Here is a 21,801-nt window from a genome sequence, read left to right on the forward strand (position 1 = left end):
AGAAGTTGTTGACCTAATTTTAATGTAAGCATTCATAACGTCATAATTAGTGGTAGTAATTTTCAATTAGTGGAAAAAGTTAACAAACTTTTGACTTTTCATCTTAATTATACCAAAGAGTAGATAAGACAAGAGACGACAGTTCGCGCGGTACCTTTCATGTTTGAGTGGTGGGGAGAGTGACCTCGTCTCGCTTGTCCCTTTAAATTTTCGTAACTTTTTCGCGGGAAATTTGAAATAGACTATTATTAAAACTTGCCTGTATAGCTTATAAATAGTTACTGTATGGGTAAAGAAATAAATAGAAACGAAAAAAAATGAGTTTTATAATTATTATATAAAATAAATTATAATTAGAAACATATTTGTCGGGGAATAAAGATAATAAAAGCAATATTTTGTATATCGTTGGTAAACAAGATAAAGTGACCAAGTCGATTTGTAAGAAGTGTTTTATTTACGTGTATTTTTTTACATATGGACTTGAACAAGTGTAATATTACAATGAACACACAATAGATCTATAAAGTCGCGGTGATTATCTCCCCTCGATTCTACAATATCACAATGTGGAGTTTATGTACAAAAAAATAGAGTTGCTCAATTTTCTTTGTAAAAATATATTACAAGCTTCTAACCATGTCTTCGATCTATGGATTACATTTAGTTTAATAACATAATTATATAGTATATTTCTAAAAAAATAATTTTCAGGATCCTTTGGAAACGAGTGAAATATTATGTTTGTCGAAGAATAAGACCTATTTTTGCAGTCTTTATAAGCACACACATTGCCACCATCTCGTGTTTTCCTGCTACTCGTGTCCTGTTCAGTATTCATATTTAACAATAATTACAAATTAGTACGCAACAAAAACGATACTAAAATTAAACCTTAAAAACTCTCAAACCGATAATATATCGAAAAACTCTGAAACACACACTTTAAAAAGGCAAAAATGCAAGAAAACAACTAATCAGATTTGTTTATGTTTAATCCTGATTAGCGTCCTAAAATCATAGGTTAGAATAAATAAAATACGCCGTTGTCAGATTTTCAGATTTTATCGTTTATCTTTGAAATCGATCAACTTAGTTAGTCATTCTGTTTCTTTTATATTAACAGTACATTGCGAAAAAAGAACCTAAACCAACCTAAACTAAAAATTTACATTTCCGTATTAACATACGTTACTTATATTCTTCTTATATTATTAATTTATTTTCAGAAAATCTTGTTTATTTTTCAAAGAAATATACTTGGCAACAGATAAAATGGGACTTGATGGGACCTTTAAATTTTAATATATCTGCGTCTCTCTCGCAAAATTCGACTTCTTTGTTCACTGTCGCCTCTTGTCTTATCTACTCTTTGATTATACTTCAAAATTTGCGAGGAATGTCATTTTGGACTTTGATTATCACCCGTCAAGAAAAATTTTGGTTAGAAATCAAAAGTTTATTGTTTTATAAGCTAAATATTAGGCTTTCTCTGTGAATACAACAGATTACCGCCAGCTGTTGCTAGGATATTCTATTAATTTTAATTGTTTTTTTAACGTTGTGAATTATTATAAACTTTTATACCTCTAGACTTATTCCACTAGTTTGGAGGTTCTGAATGAAGCATTCATATAGTGCAAAATTTTCCAATTCGGGATTGGGATCCTGTTTTCCTTTGGTTGGAAACCTATAATCTTGCGATCCCCCCTTTCAACCTATAATCCTCCCTATCAGAATGAGAAATTTAATTATTTTAATAAAGAAATACTTAATAAAAATGCAGCTACATATATCAAAAAGAAAATAAGAAAAGAGCTTTATTAAAATAGACAAAAAAAATTCATATTTAGTAAGAAAAAAAAATACAATTCTTGTTGCAAAAAAATGAAATATAGTAAACACGGAAATTTAACTTTATTGACGTTCTGCTTAGTATAAATAAAATATGATCTTTGAAAGACTAAAGTGTATAAAATCAATTCATTTTAGATTGAGCATTTAAATTTTTCGAGATTTTTGGGATCCCGGGATTTGATATCGGGATTTCGGGGATTACACCGGGATTCTGATTTGGAAATCTTAATCTGTGTGGTCTGGATTTTAACGTGTTAAAATAATGATGGAGATATCCTATTGGGTAAATCAAACATACTAAAAAGAAACAAAAAATGGTATGTGTTAACCACATTTCTTCTATGCGGTATCGTCTGATTTTTGTCCCGATGAGCAGTTTTAAAGCCGTGTAAGAACCGGCAACATTGCATGTCTCTTTGTTTCTCTGTCTATCAACCTGGTACAAAACTATATTTTCTTGGTCTTACCCTTTAAATACAGACTACATTATTTAAAATAATATGAAGCATTGCAGTTGCCAAGTATTTTTCTCTTTAAACTTTTTAAGTAGAGTACCTCTAGCTATCTCTGTCATATTTAGTCATCCTTTCACACACATATCTTATCAGTCTTTGATGAAAGTATGTATTTTTTTAAAATTTCAAGAAGTAAAAAAGTGAGAGTATTATATCTGATTAGACGCATGTTTTTTAATAAATAAGTCGTAAACTCGTATAGATTTGGCAGTTAAAATTCATCAAGTAATTTTAGCTTATATTTTGAAAACGTTGTTTATATGATTACATAACTTTTTTACACAGTTCAAGGTATTTTGCTTGGCAAGTCTTTGTGTAAACTTTGCTTTGTCTAAGTTTCACTTTTTTAGTGTTTTCTACCAAACGAATTTTGGCTTAGTCGTAATTTAACATATTTTTTATAAACAGAGTTTGAAATGATTGATGATACTGAAAATGTTAATTCTATGGATGCACTTTTATATGTTATTCAGCAAATACTCTGTGTCTTTAATATCTAATAGTACTCTGTATAATAATATATAGTTCTTCTCATATTACTTTTTCTTGTTTCGACATTTGACACTGTGTATGATAAAATACTTACCAAAATTGTTAAGCATGTTTTGAACCGTATTTTATATTTCTATTTCTCTTTTTTAAATATTTATACTATCCATATACAATCATACCATTCTGGGAAGTAGATAACAGCGAAACACTGTAAAAATAGAATATGAAATCCATGACAGCGTAGTAGTGTTCATTCTTTTTTTCCAATTAAGGTGAAGTAGAGTCACACCTGCATTATACACCTAGGGAGACCATTGAACTATAAATCATTTATTCTTAGAGTTAGAAATCCAAAACAAATCTTTCTCTTTAGTTGAAGTTTTGATGATGTATTTTATTTTAAATTATTAACATATATCCCAAAAAATATCTCAAATTCTATAAAATTTAAATTTTCAAACTTATATTTGAGCGTCCGGATTGCACAAATACCCCAGCGCGTGGCCGCGGGCAGCCCAGTAGGCAAGCGAGACATCGACGTTTTGCTGCGCGCCGATTTAACAAAATAAATAATTTTAAAACTGCCGTCATTTCGTTAATAATTATCGTATCGTACTAATTTTTGCATAGAAATACTCATGAGTCTTTAGCGCTTCCGACAAGCCTAAATAACTGGATTATTTTTTATATTTTCGATTTGTTTACATTGCCCGAGCATATTATAATTTTGAGATAAAAATCATAGTCATCTCTTTATTAACGCAGCTCCGGTAGCTCTCGCAAAAAAAGCCGCATAATTCAAGTTTTTTTAAGACAATTTAAAACAATGCAATATTTAGAAAAAATAACTACATTATAACCAGGAGATATTGGCAATGATAATGTTCTTGTCATTTGATCAAAGTTCAGAATTTTTTTTTCTGTAAAAATAGCGCTAAAACTAAACCCAAAGCTGAACGTGCGATAAAAACGGCGAGCGTTGTACTGACCGTTTTTTTTTATTTATACTCGTTATTACTGCTGGCATAAACTGATAGACCTAAATTTTGAATATGTTGTAACTAAATGTATAACTAATTAAATGATAGTATTCATATGTCAGTTTAAAATTTATAACAGAAATTTTTATCTCAAAGTTATAATATGCTCGGGCAATATAAACAAATCGAAAATATAAAAAATAATCCAGTTATTTAGGCTTGTCGGAAGCGCTAAAGACTCATGAGTATTTCTATGCAAAAATCAGCACGATACGATAATTATTAACGAAATGACGGCAGTTTTAAAATTATTTATTTTGTGAAATCGGCGCGCAGCAAAGCGTCGATGTCTCGCCTGTCTACAGGGCTGCCCGCGGCCTCGCGCTAAGGTCGTTGTGCAATCCGGACGCTCATCTGTATAGTGTTTATGTTTGATTTGGGCCAATCATTATAATTCTATACATTTCATTGATATAGTCTGTAGAGTGATCGTTCAATGTTACGTCATCATTATTTATCTATATCCCCTTTAGGGTGTGTCTGAGATCAGTTCATATTGTTCAGAAACCGTAAAGTATGTTCTGAATATAGTAATTGATCGGACACAATAGATCTGTAAGGTCGCAGTGATTAACCCCCTTCCCACTCATTCTCTAATAGTAATTGATCGCATTTCGATTTTATTAATTTGTTATAATGCTTGGTTTTTATTTATTTTGGTTCAGTTCATCCCGTTTTAACGTGAAAGAAAGAGCACGACAACATATGACGTATGCTTGAACGATGGTTGTGCAGGCTTTACAAATATTTTTTTAAGAAGCGAATAGGATAGAAGTTTTCAAGATTTTTATGTATAAATATAATAGTTCAGTTTGGCCTACGTTGAACTAAGAATAGAGTGTCATATTCACGGAAGAAGACAGTTCCATCATACTTAATTTTTTTAATGAATTAAGAAAGGTGTGACAGTGATAAAAATTAATTTCGCCGTCTTCCTGTTTTAATGAAACAGGTGCTCTCGTTGTTTGTTAACCCTGTGAATAAAACACTACAAGGAAAATTGGTCAAACCTTGTTTAATACAGGTGTTTAAAGTCTGGGCAACGAGTCAGGGGATATTTCGACAGACGACATCCAGAGAATGACAGAATTCAACTTAAATGTGAATTAAAATGACAGATAACAACTGTAACTGTCAGGTATCCTCTCGTTTCACAGACTTTAGCTATTACTGCTTTTTAAATAATAAAAATATATTCGTTCTATATATTTTTATCGAATAAAAGAATATACTGACTCAACTGTCTTCCTGATTTAGCTTATCTTAAGATAGCCTGTCCAACGACTCAGGGAAGTGTGAATTAAAATGACAGATACAACTGCCACTGTCAGAGACTCTCCCTTTGGACAGACTATACACTTTAAATCAGTTAAGTCTTTCTATAATTTGAAGAAAACTCATTTATCTAGCGTATGATCAAAAAAAACAACGTCAAGTTGGCTTAGAAATGAAGATCGATGGTATCCAACACATAATTTCACTTTTAAATAACAGCGATCTTCATTTCGAAGCCAACTGTGTTTTAGTAATATAGAGTAACATTTTTCCCTCAGGTTGATGTTTACAATGGCATGTCGATATTGTTTTTTGTTTATTAAATATATTTTTAATTTATTTATATTTTGAATGTTATTATTAGTATTTTTTTTTTAATTTTTTGGTTCCAATTTAGTCAAATGTTATAAATTTTTGTTTAATACATTGAATTGTGTAGAACAGTCTATACAATTCCGAAATTGATTGTGTATATTTTTATTAAATGACTGACAATGGTTGAATTTATAGTCATAGATTTGACGGTTAATTTGTTCAACACAATAAACCTATATACTGGTTATAACCAAAAAGTTCACAAAAAATAGGATTTATTATAGAGATGTCAAAAAATTATGTGGGAGTAATTCAGCATGGCTAATTAAAAATCATTTTGACATAGTATGTCATGTGGCACTTGCTCAAAATAATTGTATACCAGAATACTTTTTTTGTATTGGACTTGCCAAATTGAACTCCACATTTTTTTTCTCTATAATTTAATAATATAAACCTTCCATTTGTTAGAAACTTTTTGTGTTGTGTACATAATACATTTCTTGTATTATACAGTTACATTTATACACTATAAGGTGTAGTTATTACCGATGTATATAAGTGCTTGTGATTTCCTTACCAGATTTTTTTCTGGAGTAATTTTAGGCAACAATGAACATTTCTGTTTGATACCATTGTAACTTAAGTGTCATATTTTACCTAAGAATCACAAAAGAGTTAAATGCACTAAAGCAATGATGTAAATACCGACTCTACCAATCAACAGATAATGTCAAACTATTGAGTTTGTTGTTACGTAGTTCATATATAGATTATAAGTAGGAGAAATATTTTTATTTGATTTTTGATCCATTTTTTAGGATCAGAGAATTTTATCTTTCCTGACCGCGACATAGGTGACTTAATGAAGTTGTTAATTATTTTTATTTGATTCGAAGAATAAACGTTTATATATTGGAAAGCTAGTTTTATTTATTTGATATTAATTTGTTGTATGTACCAGAGACAAGGCTATCTACTGGGTGCGTCGCAAAAGTGGCTCATCCCTATAACTTTTTTATTTTTTCAGATAAAACGAGATTTGGTATGTTAGTATATGACATAATTTAGGATTGATTGACGTATTCAATTGTTTTTGGTCACTTCCTCTTTCACCGGAAATGACTACAACTTTTGATTTTTAAATGACATCCCTGTATTTTTTTGCTTCATTTGATAGAAAACGACACTTTGAATAGAATGACATATCATATGTCAACTTTTGACATTTTAAATTTCAATCTAGAGTGCCATGGCTGTGTTAAAAATACTAATTTTTAATCAAGAAGCCTTGGTAAAATAGATTTGATTGTCTAATGTTTTTCGTGTCTTGTCCTGGCTGGTTAAAATATGCCCAAATGGTAGTTTTAATCCTCTCGGGCTCTTCCTCGTTTCCTTTTTCCAGTTGGAATCCATTTCATTATATTCCTTGGTAGCCTTTCTTCTCCCGTTCTGTTTACATGCCCATACCAGATTAATTTTGGATTTCTTCTATGATGGTTATCTCTTTCGTTATTCTTCTTATTTCTTCATTTCGCACTTTTTCCAGTTTTGATTTTCTTGCCGATCTTCTGAGGAAGTCCATTTCAGTTGCTAAAACTTTTCCTTCCATGGACTTGCTCATCTGCCATACTTCAGCGCGCCATACGTAAGTGTGCTCTTAACTGTAGTGTCATATATGCGGGATTTTGTTGTGGTATTTATATGTTTTTGCCAAAGAATAGAATTTAGTGCCCCTGTAATGTTTCTGGCTTTGTTGATTCTATTATTGATGGTATTGTCGCTTTTTCCATTATTATGTATGTTAGTACCTAGATATGTGAATTCTGTACATGATTTTTATTTTGTTTCCGTTTTCCATTTCTAGGTCTTGTTCTTTGTTGCCAACGCATAGATATTCTGTCTTTTTAAAATTTATTTGTAAACCCCATCTATCATACTCCTCATTTAATTTTCTAAACATGTACTCAATGTCATCTACATCTCGGAACAGTATTACTTGATCGTCGGCGTAGTGAATGGTATATATTGTTTTATTTTCGAGTGGTATGCCCATTCCACTACATTTTCGGCTCCATTGTTCCAATTTCCAATGCTGCATCTAAGCAAAATATTGAATAAAATTGGAGATAGACCACATCCTTGTCGGAGGCCCTTACTTATATTAAATGATGTGAGTTCGGCTCCAATTTTAACTCGTGCTAGCGGGTTCTTGTAGATTTCCTTTATTGCTTTTATAAGGGTAATATTTACTGGTGACCGGTCGAGTACGTCAAAAAGTTGTTTTATTGGGGATAGAATCATACGCTTTGGTTAGGTCTACAAAATCATGTGTATCTTTCCACCTATAGCTAACACTTTCTCACTTAATTGTGTTATGCAGAAAATATTATCTACCGTTAAGCGACCGGCTTTGAAACCCGACTGCTCTTCTGTCTGGTACAAGTCATAGTCATTTGTTATTAATGTGCTAAGTATTTTGCCATAGAGTCTATACAATGAACAGTTAACAGAAATACCTCTATAATTCTCACATATGTTAATTGCGCCTTTTTTTATGTATTGGAGTTATCCATCCTTCGTTCCATTCCTGTGGTTTGGTTTGGTTTGGTTCCGCCGTTCCGACCATTGATACAATTTTCAAAGAGTGTTTTAATAAAACTGTCAAGTTTTGGTGTGCTACATTTTATTAATTCATTGGGGAATCCTCCTGGGCCGCCTGATCTTTTATTTTTAAGTTGGGTAATTGCCGTTTTTAATTGATCTAATTCGATGTTAATTTGTTCTCCTAAATTAAATGGTAGTTCTTTTGGTTGTAATTTATATTCATCTCTGTGTTCATTTAACATTTTTTCGAAATATTACTATCTTTCGCAATTACATGAAGTTTTAGCTTGGTCTTCTTATTATTTCGAATGGAATTTATGAATTTCCACGATTCTGATGTTCTTCTTCCTCCTATGTAGCTTTCTAACTCTTGGCATCGTTTTTCCTATTGGTTATTCTTCTCTTCCAAAATTATTATTATTTCGAATGGAATTTATGAATTTCCACGATTCTGATGTTCTTCTTCCTCCTATGTAGCTTTCTAACTCTTGGCATCGTTTTTCCTATTGGTTATTCTTCTCTTCCAACATTATCATCTTAAATTTTGCTCTTTGGTGTTTATAAGGTAAGTAATCCGCATCTTGTTTAGTTGGTAGCCATTTGAAGTACAATTTTTGTTTTTGGTTTTTCTGCTCCGGTAAGTAATTATTCCACCAACATTTTTTGTTGTTGTTGCATGCTGTTTGTTCTCCCAATGCCTCCATAGCCGCTGCATTTACTCACTGCATTCACCCAAGAAAAAATATACAATTATAAAAATAACTTTATTTTTCTCATTTTCAAATGAAGAATTATTGTTTCTTAGGCTGGACTTATACAGAAAAAGCTATACTGTTTTGGCTGAGCCTAAACCTGTCTAAACAGTGATCAGTGTGCGTTAGCCCATTTAATTTGAATTGAGACATCACATGAAAAAAAAACGCTTTTGATTAAAACAGTTTTGTTCTTTCTGTGTATGACCAGGATTATTAAATCAGAAGACAAGCATGGCCAAAGACCTTATTAGGATTAATAAAACAAAATGTTTAATATAATTTATTTATTTCATTTATGCAAATTACGCGCTAGGTACAATATAGAACGCTCGATCAGCAGTACAAAACGACTGATCATATTTTAAAATCTCACCCTTATTTAGTACTCAGTACGTACAACGGATCAGTTTTTTACCATTTACCCACAGATTTTCATTCAATCTCCGAATACTGAGAAGCTCAAAACCGAAATGAATTAGTGGAAAGGAAAGGAATTCAATTATACAGGTATAATTTATTTGATATGCAATAAGTGAACTAGTCTAAATATTTCATTAATATACAGGAATTTCTATAAAAGCCGACTAGAGAAGAGAGAGAAATAAGTTTTAGAGTTTTAGAATTCACAAAGTTTAAACAGATGAAAGGTTTATGCTTATACTGTATAAACAAAATTATATAGGCTTGGTACATTTTAGTTGATTTTAACAAATTCCGACCGCAGCGCTGTATACGGCAGAAATCAGAAATTTTTGCTATGTATTTCACGCCGTTCCGGTTACAGTTCATATGGATCGCATTAAAATAATATTGAAATCGTGGCTTTGTCATAATATCTAAGTATTTTAGTTTTTTGCTAGTGCAGCTATTGAAACTATAAAACACTCAGTTACGAGGTTTATGTGATGTAACGCTGTTTCGGGTAGTAAAAAATAAGTGAAAAGGAATCCGAACACTTGTGTCTAGCACTAGTAGGCAACTACTAAGCCCGACCAATCACGTTAGAGTTTTTGACCAAACACAAAAGAATTAACACCCTCCAAATAACCACGCTAACCAACCTTAATAGTTGACAAGCTTTATAGTTGACTGCTAGGGCTACACTTCTAATCCGAACTAGGCGTCGTGTTGTGCTATGACAATTTCAAATGTGAATAAAACTGCCGAAAAAATGTTAAGGCGTAAACGAGAGCTAATTACGCTCTCGTTTACTATACTTATTCAACTCTCCCGAAACAATATTTTATAGCATACATTATATAACATTTTTAGAATAATTAAATAATAGATTTTTCGTATTCTCGATATTTAAACCCGTGTATTTGTTGTTTACGATATTCTCCGATGGTGGCAGCACCGGCGGAGAATGCACCAAGCATATAGGAAGCGACAACGCTGCATGACCTTTATGCACGGTCAAGGACATTTAAGGTGAACCTGTGGTACTAAAAAGTTTTGTAGAATTTTCAATAAAATTTGAAAAAGTATTTATTTTAGTTACTCTATTATTAACACGATATCAATTATAAATATTCAGACAATTATATAAACATAAACTTCTCATCCATTTAAGTTGAATTGTGTTATTAAAATTCAATTTGGATTAATTAATTAGATTACGTACAAATCGCGTGTTGATCTACAGAACGTAGGTAGGTAACTCGTTTGGCGCGTCAACTAAATCTGTGAGCAAAGCATAAAAACCAATCAAAACAAATAATATATACAGGTTGTTGCAATAGTGGCAGTGACCTATATTCAATAAATATTCAAAGTATCGACCGTTGTCGTCGAGATTATCTATAGTATAAAACTGAAAAGGCAAAAATACAGCGAATTTCTCTTAATTTAGGCTCTCAAGTCGCCCTGTGTCCTCGAAAGTAACTTTAACCAATGTACATTTTTGTTTTTTTCTCATCTCATTTTAAAGATAGTTATACGTTTAAGGACGGATGGGTAAAAACTATGTATTTTCTTCGAAAATTTGGGACATATTTCAAATCAAGCTCTGTTTTAAGTGTCCCATTTGTACGCGCGGAATAATATACAGGGTGCGCGTTTCTTACGAGCGGAGGCCTCCAAGGAGAAACGACAGTTTGTGATTGAAATGAAATTTTGAGAAGCATATATGTAGATCATTTCAAGTATTTTTTAAATAATATAGTTTTTTTTTTTTTTTTTTTTATTTATATTTTACTATACCGGTGCGTCTCAAAAGTGGCTCACCCCTATTTTTTTTTTATTTTTTTAATTCTTTCAGATAAAAAAACAGTTTTTTGGTATGTTAGTATACGACATAAATTAGATTGATTGACGGTACTCAATTGGATTTTGGTCACTTCCTGTTTCATCACCGGCAATGACTACAATTTTTGATTTTAATTTTTATTTTTTATTAATAACTTTTCCTTTAATTCGATAAAAATGACATTCCGAAAAGAAATGACATATGTCAACTTTTGGCATTATCGCTAATAAAAATCGTAATTTGAAAATTCAATCTAGAGTGCATGGCTATGTTAAAAACACTAATTCTTAATCAAGGAGCCTGGAAAAAATATATTTGATCGTCTAATGTTATTTACGTCTTGTTCTGGCCGGGTTACAAAAAGATGCTCAAAAATCGGTATTTTGTTAATCATATCTCACGGTGCCTCGTGCATCGTATGCTTCCTGTTTTTTTTTTTTTTTTTTTTTTTTTTTTTTTTTTTTTTTTTTTTTTTCTTTTAGTATTTTTAATCAAGGAGCCTTGGAAAAAATAGATTTGAATCGTCTAATGTTTTTAGTGTCTTGGTCTGGTCCAGTTAGAAAATGCTCAAACCGTATTTTTCAGATATGTCTCAATTTTTTCAAATAGAAGAGGGCGGCTCATATATTTGGAAAGAGCAATTTTTTAATCAAAACGACGTTGCCATATTTTCATAACAATTAAACATATTTTTTTATTTTTAGAAAAAAAATATGATTCATTTTGAGTACAATGATAAAATGTAAGGTTTTTGACATATTTAACTTTTCTGTAAATGAACAAATTTCGTAGTCGCACCATTTAATACATTTTTTATAGGGAATGTTAAGACGTTTTTACAAAACTACAACTACTGTCGACAACATGAGAGAAAATATTTGCTTTTCGAATTTATGATTCCACATATTGTAGTGTATTGTAATAGAAAAGAATCATTTTATGGAGCCCAACGTGGGACAATTACACACATTTAATTTTTGTCATATAATTCGTGTACTATATAATATTCAAACGTGTACCTCTTTTATACTGTTCAATTATTTGACTCTTAATCGTCTAATTTTTCTAAATTAACGTTAGGTATATCACAGCCACATATTTTTATCAAATACAAAATTACCATTACTAAATCATAAAATATAATATGACCTATAATATAACTATAATAAAAAATAAAAAAAAAAAAAAATATGTAATAATATACTGTGTTCTATTTTAAAATTAAAAAGAGTAACTCTATTGTAAAACGACTGAGGTTCATTATTAATTTGTCTGCCATGTAACGTTTCGGGTCAGTTTTAATTTGATATAAGCAATAAGGTTTCAATCAAGATGGTTACTATATCAGGTATAATAATTTAGGTAGCTTTTATTGAAATTTAAAATTTATTTTCATTTTGTGAAATGAAAATCTGTCAAAAACCCTACATTTTAGTCATATGCTTCTCTTGTATGAAATGACCTTATTTTTTTCCTCAAGAATTTAAAAAATAAATTTAAATATAGGGTATTCCATTACAAAAAACACAACTTCGATGTGCAACTTTTTTTGCAGATACTGTAGAACCCATATATTTTTAAAATGAAGTTTTAAATGAATCGCTAAGGTCTCAAATTTCATTTCCTCATCATGAACTGTCGTCTCCTTGAAACCTCGCTTCAAATGAGTAGCGCCACCCTGTAATATGCCAGTGTTTACCAAATTTAAATGACTTACTCTCTAGGAAATTGGGCCACACTGTATGAACAAAATCGACGAGAATGACTGCTACAATGATAAAAACAAATCAAAAGCCGTATTTTTGCCGTCAATATTCTCATTAGGTACATTCGGTAACAGTATACCAATTATTTTTTGGACAGTGGGTGTTTATCCAAAACAACCAATCACGTGTAGCGTGTGTAACAACATTTTGGCACAAATAGTAATATTTTATGGTTACACCTGTAACTTTTTGACATAGCAGACGATCAGCGAAATCAGAAATTATTTTTTTGAACTATTTTCATATGATAATTTTTTTCAAAATATATATCATTATCCAGTATTCATTCCAATATTTCAGAAGAAAAGAAATGTATTTTGGACTTTTCCAAACCTGTTTGCGATATTATATTGTGGGAGAAATTAGATAAACATTTCAGGGTTGGTAAATTGGTTAAACCTTGGTGAACCACTGGCTCTTTTTCAGTTTCTTTCTTGTAAATTTAATCTTCTACGTATGTTGCTTACTGAAAATTGCTTTAAAAAATCCAAAATGTTTTTCAAAAATTAAAAAAAAAAAAAATTTTTTTCGCGAAAAAACATAGACGTCAATATTTGCCCTTATTTAAGACTCCTGTATATCATTAAAAAATATGAGAAAACCATGCTATTGCATTTTCAACTTCTATATAACTAAATATCTTTCTAGTCAAATAACTTCAAATCCATGCTATGTATTCTGTTCTGTATAGTCTGTCCAGAAGATCCATGACAGTAACAGTTGTCTGTCATTTTAATTAACAAGTAATTTTTTTTCTGTCATCTATCGAAATCTTCCTGACTCGTTGGACAGACTTTTAGTATAGTATACCGGTTGTATATGTATCATGAATAATCTGTTACATAATAGTAATTTCATCGTGACCAAAAAATTATGTTTTTTATAAACTATAAATTATTTTATCAAGAGCAGGATCTGGAAAATCAAAATAACGCCAAATCTCTTCTGCAGTGTCAACTGATGCTCATTTCCAATGTTATTTTGTGCGTGAATCTTTATGGAACCTACAATAGCAAACGCTTTCCGAAAATTGCTTCAAATGAGCAAGATTCTCCTCCTAATCCTTTGAACAAACATAGAAGAAAAAAACAAAAGAAAATAAACTTAAAGCAACATATATTACAGAAAATAAAATAAAATTAACAAAACAATTAAAATTGAAGATAAAGAAAACAAAGAAAAATTAAAATATAAAAACAAAGAAAATAAATTGGGTAACTAAAATAGGAAACAAAAAAATGTAATAATTAGGAACTTGATCGAGAATCGTTTTAAACTTCTTTAGCGTTTTTTCACTTTCGTCCTTTTCTTGCACATTACTAACTTTTTATTACTATTTCGGTATTGCGTCACGTATTTACAAGCTTAATGTACAATTTAGAAATAAGATTAAAATTATTTCAACAAACAATCGCTATTGCTACGAAAGAATCAATGGACTTCCAATTAACACATGTATTTACAAAATCGTTTTAATTAACATGACAAATATCGAAGAGACACGTACATACACTGACAAAAGTTTAAGAATTCTATTATTTTTTTTGGAATGGTTTAGAACTTCAATAAATTTGTAGTATTTGTGTATCTTTATACCTGAATTCCCTAAAACAGATGTGGAAAACTACGCGTATTTCCTAAATAGAGAGACTGCAAACCTAAACATTCTCTAATAAATTGTTTGAAAGTTTGTAACAATATCGGCGTGTTGATCCACTCACTGAGCTTCCCGCACCTCAAATAATAGAACTTTTGTTTTCGGTAAAACTTTTAACTTGTTTGTTTCGGATTCTATTATACCTCTGTTAAATCAATGAAATATAAAAATTTAGTATTTTGAGATGTAGGAAGCTTTTCCTCGATAAAATTTCAAAATATGATTTTTTCGGCCGTGTACATACACTAGCCAAGCATGTTCGGTTTGTTTTAAACACTATATTTGCTAGGTAACTGAAGAAATGGGTTTTAGATAGAAAACGACTAAGTGAATGGTGTGAATAACACCTGTAACATTGCTAAAAAATATTTCATTCTGTTCTTGTCCAAAACAACATATATATGAAGGAATGTTTTAATTACGTTTTGCACCATGTTTTTGGCGTTAGGGTCACATTCTGCAGTTATAGCCTGTCCAGTGAGAGAGGATACATGACAGTCACAGTTGTCTGTCATTTTGCAGGATAGTTCAAGAGAAGCACCCTGTACAACAAAAGTATTAATCTCTACTATAATAATTCCAAGCAGCAGCCAGTAATGGTCTTTAAATGTCATTTTAAATCCAAAAAGCACCTCTGCAAAATATTTTTAAAATTATCTGGTGTATTAATGCCGTAATAAATGGTTAAAATTCAAATTGATGAGAAGTCCGCTAAAACCATGGTACAAAGAAAACAAGGTATGATCGATAGCGGCTCCAATTTCGTTAAGTTTGCGCATACCACTCCGTGGACAAGGCCATACAACAAAATATCGGTATTGTTCAATTGCCACATCAAGCCACCATAATAAAAAAAAAGACCTAAAAATCTCTAAAAGCCCAAAATAGGGGAGAATTAGGACATAACCCCAAATGTTATGTTTTGACATCGAGCTTAATACTGCGTACCATTTCAATATTTTGACACACCAAATTTCACAGATGGTTAATAACGGCTCGACACTGTTCAGCAGAGTTTGCCGACCAATGGTGCCGTTTATCACCCGTGACGTAGCGACCAACCTGAGCAATATCATACCTTGTAATTTGTATCATAGTTAAACGTCAGCTTCTAAGCCGGAGTCTCATGCATCCGAAAACCGATGGTACGACATCCGAAATTTGAAGTTGTCCTGTGAAATAAAAAAGCCTGTCACATTAAGCATCCGAAAGTTCGTTCCGAAATATGACAGCTCTGTAATTATAATCTGTACCTACCATGCAATACACAGAACAACGGCATACGGTCGAGTCGGCCGCTCCTGGCACGTATACGTAAAGAATCTCTTTATGCATAAAAATAAAATGGCAAGAACGGCAATGCGTACGCCTACGCGTTTGTAGGCCGATCCGGACCGTAAGGCGCTTGTTCTCCGCTATTTATCTGCTGTATTACTGAAACACTCAAAAATAACTTCCTCGCCAAATATCCCGAAATTGCCTACTTCCCACTAAACTTGTTCTTAAAAACAAATGTTTCAGCGAAGTTAAAACACAATTGAGACGCCAAAAGTTAAAACAAAAATTTAACCCTGCGCCACTGCCGACTTACTAGCTAAAAATATCGGATGCAAATTGCGTCAAAATATTTCGGTTCAATAGGAGCACCGTCGAATTCGCCTGTCATTGGACTTCGGATGCATTGAGATCTACTTTAACCCTCGCTTTTACGATAGTGACGTCACGAGGTATTATTTTGTTTTGACATTCTATTGAGTTACGATTTTCGGCGAGGTTTTTTACTAATTTTCGAATTCAAAATGATGTATCGATACTGTATGGTACCAGGTTGCAATAGTACGATACTTTCCACTCCTGGAAAAACATTTAACATTAGCCTATCGAAGAGAAACAGCGAAAAATCTGGCTCTAGAAAATAAGACGCCAGCCTTAAGTTCTTCAAAAATCTATATCTACCTTTGTGAAAACCATTTAATGTAAGTATTTATTTAAATTTGAAAAGCATAGTTAAATTAGAAATTTATTTTTGAGTTAGTTGAAAAATACAAATATAAAACAATAGGAAAATAAGGAATAAATGTTGAACTAACCTCACTTTTATTTTTATGGAGTTTATAAATAGTACTTTTTTTCTAGTTGGAGCAAAATATTGCAAATTATATGGAATGGAAAATGGTGTATGTTCAAAAACAAATAAAAAAGATGTAGTTCCCCATAAGTTTTTGCTTGTTACCAAGATAGAAAACAAACTTATCCCCAAACTGGTACGAATGGGTGCTATAAGGAGTGCATTATTCAAGATGTTTTGTGTGAAGCCAGTAGTCAAAAATCTGATTTACCCATAAAACAAGAAATTCTAGAACAAATCCTTTATAGGATAGGCATCGTAGAAGCTATATCAAAAGTCTAAGTCTAAGAATCTATATCCAAAGAGTTATAATGCGTTTAAGAGAGTTTGAAGTGTTAAAACATTACGCTTACATCCACATTAACTTGATTTCTCAATTAGACTATACTATGACTATTGCCTGGGGTTTAGTGAATAACAACGAACAGTAAACTGGCCTTACCGAAATCGTACCTCGTGACGTCACAACCAATGGTGTAACGTTGAGTAAGTATATAATCAAAATTATGAAATAATTTGCAATTCTTTTTGGAAATAACATCGTGGGGCTGCTACGTGTTGTATTTATAAAGGTCTTTAAGTAGTTTTCAGGTGAAAATTAAAGTATGTGCAAGTAGTCTATTTGTTTTTCTAATACTGTGCCTCCCAAAGGATTGAACTACCTGTGCCACTGGCGTGACCCTAGCATTATCTTTTTACGTGGCGCAAAAAAATTAAAAACAAAAGTAACTACAATTTGATACAAAAAATAAATCATTATACCCTGTTTGATTTAAACGGAAAGAAAAAGTATACGTCGTTGTACTCAAAACGAGATGAATTGCCGAAATACAGAAAAATATTTAGTAAACTTGCGAAACAGTATCACTAAACTAATTATTGTTTTTTTCAAGATATGTAAACATAAGTTTTTGGGGAATACATAATTTAAATCTGAGCAATTCAGGAACAATGCTTGTGTCTAGGTTCCTGAACTGTTCTATTTTCAGTTTTCTCATATATTTATCTGTATCTCGGACAAAACTTGGATCAAAATGAAGGAAGACGACAGAGTTACATCAGTCCTTAATATCACACACTATGTACAATATTCTATATTACTATGTACAGTTAATGCTGTCTTGAGAAGTGCTGAACTGGTTTCAAACAACACTCATTATTATTATTGTCCAGTCTATTTGTAAAAGAAATAAGCATAAATTTAAGTTTATTTTTTCAGGGGTAAAATTAAAAATAAAAATGAATTGTGGTGGAAAATTTTCAAAATTATTAATCCAGGACATTTGAATTGAACTTTTTTTGAGTTTTACTTACTACCTCAGATGTTATATGTCATAACGGAATTTCGTATATTACTGCACATTGTTTCTAGTAACTGTCCTTTTACTTTTGTGGTTATGATTCTGTTGACGGATATTGATTAGTGTCAAAATTAAAATCAACACTATGAAACAAAATTCAAATATGTTCTCTACTATTACGGTATGTGCGCCTAAAATTATAAACTAAAACATAACCAAACTGAAAAAGGCACATGACCAGGAAATATCATTGTTATCCGACGATACGATATTAATTTTATTGGTTGAATTTAAAGACGATCTTCAATTGGTTAGAAAATTACGCAGTTTTTAAATTAATTGCATTTCATGCCTCCGTTTATCGGATATACGATTTGCTTGTGATTGGTGTCATTTTATATTTTCATTTCCGTAACGTTAACGATTTCGCTGTTTTACTTATAGTCTAAGAGCTAGCAACGTTTTCGAGAGAGAGATTTTTAAAAAACTGTTCTTTAATATATCTTTTGTTATGCTCTCCTGAACAGAGGACCGTCTGGCTGCCGGTAAACCTTGCGTTTACTACTGCGCATCATATCTATTCAACATCTGTTCACTACTGCGCATCACAAATTCGCCTTGTATTTCAGGAACTAGAAGGCTGGGACAAACATATCTGTAGCATATTTAGTTTCATAAAAAGTAGCAAAGTAATGTAAAAATCGCATCATTGTATCTCTAATCATAAACGCAGAAATCCATAAAAACACGAGAATGGGATACTCTGTACAGATGTGATGCGCAGTAGTGAACCGTTAGTCAGATTTCCAAAGTACTTTGGTGAGGGAGCATGGCAAAGATATATTAAAGAACCAGCTTTCTTAAAATTCTTGTTGTTTTCGACGTTGCTAGCTCTTTAAATAATTATATTTTTTAGTTAAGGTTAGTTAGATTAAATTTGTCAAAAAGAAGTGTCAAAACGTCCGTTATCGTACGATCTTTCTCCGTTGACGGGCTGGGTAAAAATTATGGCTGAAAAGTGGCGCAAAAACGCTATGACCACTCAGAGCGCCGTTGGACCACCGTATCAACGCATAACGGACGCATGAAAATCAAGCTTAAGAAGGAATATTAGTTTAAAAATCTAAAATATATTTTGAACGTCCTTGACGTTCGTCCTTGATTAATATTTTTTGAGAAAACAAAAATATCCCATTAAACAACAAATAATGGTTTCATTACAGACCTATTTATTTTTACGCAAACTTAAAATTTTAGGTGTTGTTCAAACCAATTTAACATTTCTTTATTAAATTAACATTTCGTATATACGTTTAGTTGCAGATAGGAAATTTATTAAAGAAATATGTCATAATATAGATAATTTAATTTATTTTGGAGCTGTCAAAGCTCTGTATTATTTTCTTTGCTCTTTTTTTTATGTAAATATTAAACATATTAAATGCAGTTGGTGTATAATCAATACTACAATTTTTGTGATTATTCTCTTGTATTACTAAAATAATGTTTTTATAATGAAAAATAGAGGAAATTCAATTTTTTTAAGCGTTTTATAGATGAATTTGTTAACAATAATTGATGAAATATATCTCCAGTGATTCAATATAAAACATCCTATGTACAGTGTCAAAATTGTTTGGCAAACACACATGTGCAAGAAAGTTGGTAGAAAGAAATTACAGCATTCACAGTATTGTGTGTATTGAATAATTAATTTAATAAATAAATAAACAACTTTATTTTCATTTTATTAGTAATAAAACCACTCTGATTTGTATATATTCCTTTGTTACAATAATATATCTATTTTTTCATTTCATCGTCTCTACCTTTTATTATTTTGCTTTCTTATTATTTGCAATTAAATGCACAGCACCTCAATAACATGAAACAAATATTTTTACCTATAACTGATTATTGGAATGTTTGAAAATGTATTCTCAAAGAGAATATGTTTAAGCAATAGTTTAACCTGCGAAATGAGACAATTAAAAAATATATGGCACAATAATATACCGTGTGGTGCGTCGGAACACAGGACATAGGAAATCCCATATAAATTTGAAAACATCAAATATTATCTCCCCAGATGATTTTATGCAAAAATTATATTAGACTTTTTGAAGATGCAAAATTTCATAAGTCGTAACATAGTTTTATTTAATTTAACACAGCTATAATATAAATTATATTTTTTCTGTTGTTGTCATATGAGAAAAAAAGGTTTTAGATATTTTGACACCCTTTTATAGCTTTTTATATCCGTGAAATATTTTTATAGATTTTAATTTACCTTTCTCTTTTACCTTTCTTCATTATTTTATCTTATACTTTATTTTCTCATATGACAAATTGGCGCCCAACGTTCTCTTGTGTTACTCTATGGATGTGAGAGCTGGACACTGGATTCAGAGACCGAGAAGAAGAATAGAGCCTTCAGAAATAATATATATACAGACGGATGCTGCGAATCATGGGTAAAAGGATCACCAACAATATGAAGTACTCCAGCATGCAGAAACAAAGAGATACTGAACACCATCAAGGAAAGAAAAAATGCAATACCTGGGTCATGTGATGAGAGGTGGTAGATACGAAATACTGCGCCTCATAATAGAGGGGCAAAGTGCAAGTGAAAAGATCAGTAGGAAGACGCTAGAACTCATGGCTAAAAGATTTGAGGAGATGGTTTGAACGCTCGTCTGCGGAAATCTTCCGGGCTGCAGTTTCCAGAGCCACAATTGCCATTTGGATCGCCAACCTTCGGCAGGAGAGGGCGTGATAAGAAGAAGAAGAGGCAATAAGTTGTACTTTCGTCTAGATTTTGTTTTATTTGGAATAGGCACCTAAAAGTTATTTACAAAAATCTACCTTCACACTGCTAAACATTTATAATACAGCCCAGAGAAAGCTACAATGAGAATAATATAATATAATTTATTAGAATAAATATGTGTAAATGCAAAAAAAAACTTTTTTCTTGAAAGCAGTACCACAGTTTTATAAAACGGGCCATTAAAATACTATGGACAACGCAAACGACGCCTCGCGAATTGAAACGATATTCTATTGGTCTGACGTCACCCGCCGTTCTCGTCGATGCGCGATGGCCAGCAGCAGCCAGACGTGTTCCGTTTATGTACGTATTTAGGTGGCGTACTAAGATATTTTTGTTGCTTTTACCGTTGGTTGAAGGAGCTTTTTATGCTTTTTTGTGCAGTTATTATTTGTATATGTTGTGTGTTCTGAGAATTTTTTAAGTAATGGCAGATTCCGGGTTTGTAAAAGCACAATCAGATAACTTGCCAAAAGTCGATGCTTTTATGTTGGCTGCTTTTATAAATACAAATTCCCAATTTATTGGTGCTGAATTACGAGGAAAACAACAGAGAGGTATGTAACATTTATTCTTTGTAGTACTGAGGCACACACAGTGAAAAGAGACAAAAATATTTGTTTAGTATGTGGAAAAGTAACTCCAGAGCATAGCGTGAAAAAGAAAGTTTTTTTTTATATATTGACACCCCCTTACTAGTTTTGATTACAACTGTGAAGTAATCTTATCAAAATCAGATAGAATAGTTGTTACCCAACAAGTCTCAGCTATAAGGTTTTACCCAGGGCCACAGGGTTTTTTTTTCTGTGTTGGTTGTTTACTTTGTGGTTTGAGTTTTTCTTTGTTCAATTAGAATTATATCTTTTGCCTTTTGTTTAGTGTGAATATGTAGAAGATACTTTTTGTTTTTGTTCTCTACTTAATTGGAATACATTTTTAGTTGTTTATTTAATATGAAGTTGTCATTTAATAACAAAACTTAAAGATAATTAGAGTAACAGACATATCG

Source organism: Sitophilus oryzae, unplaced genomic scaffold, assembly GCF_002938485.1.
Source record: "Sitophilus oryzae breed Bouriz unplaced genomic scaffold, Soryzae_2.0 scaffold_1057_pilon_pilon, whole genome shotgun sequence".
NCBI classification, from domain to species: Eukaryota; Metazoa; Arthropoda; class Insecta; order Coleoptera; family Curculionidae; genus Sitophilus; species Sitophilus oryzae.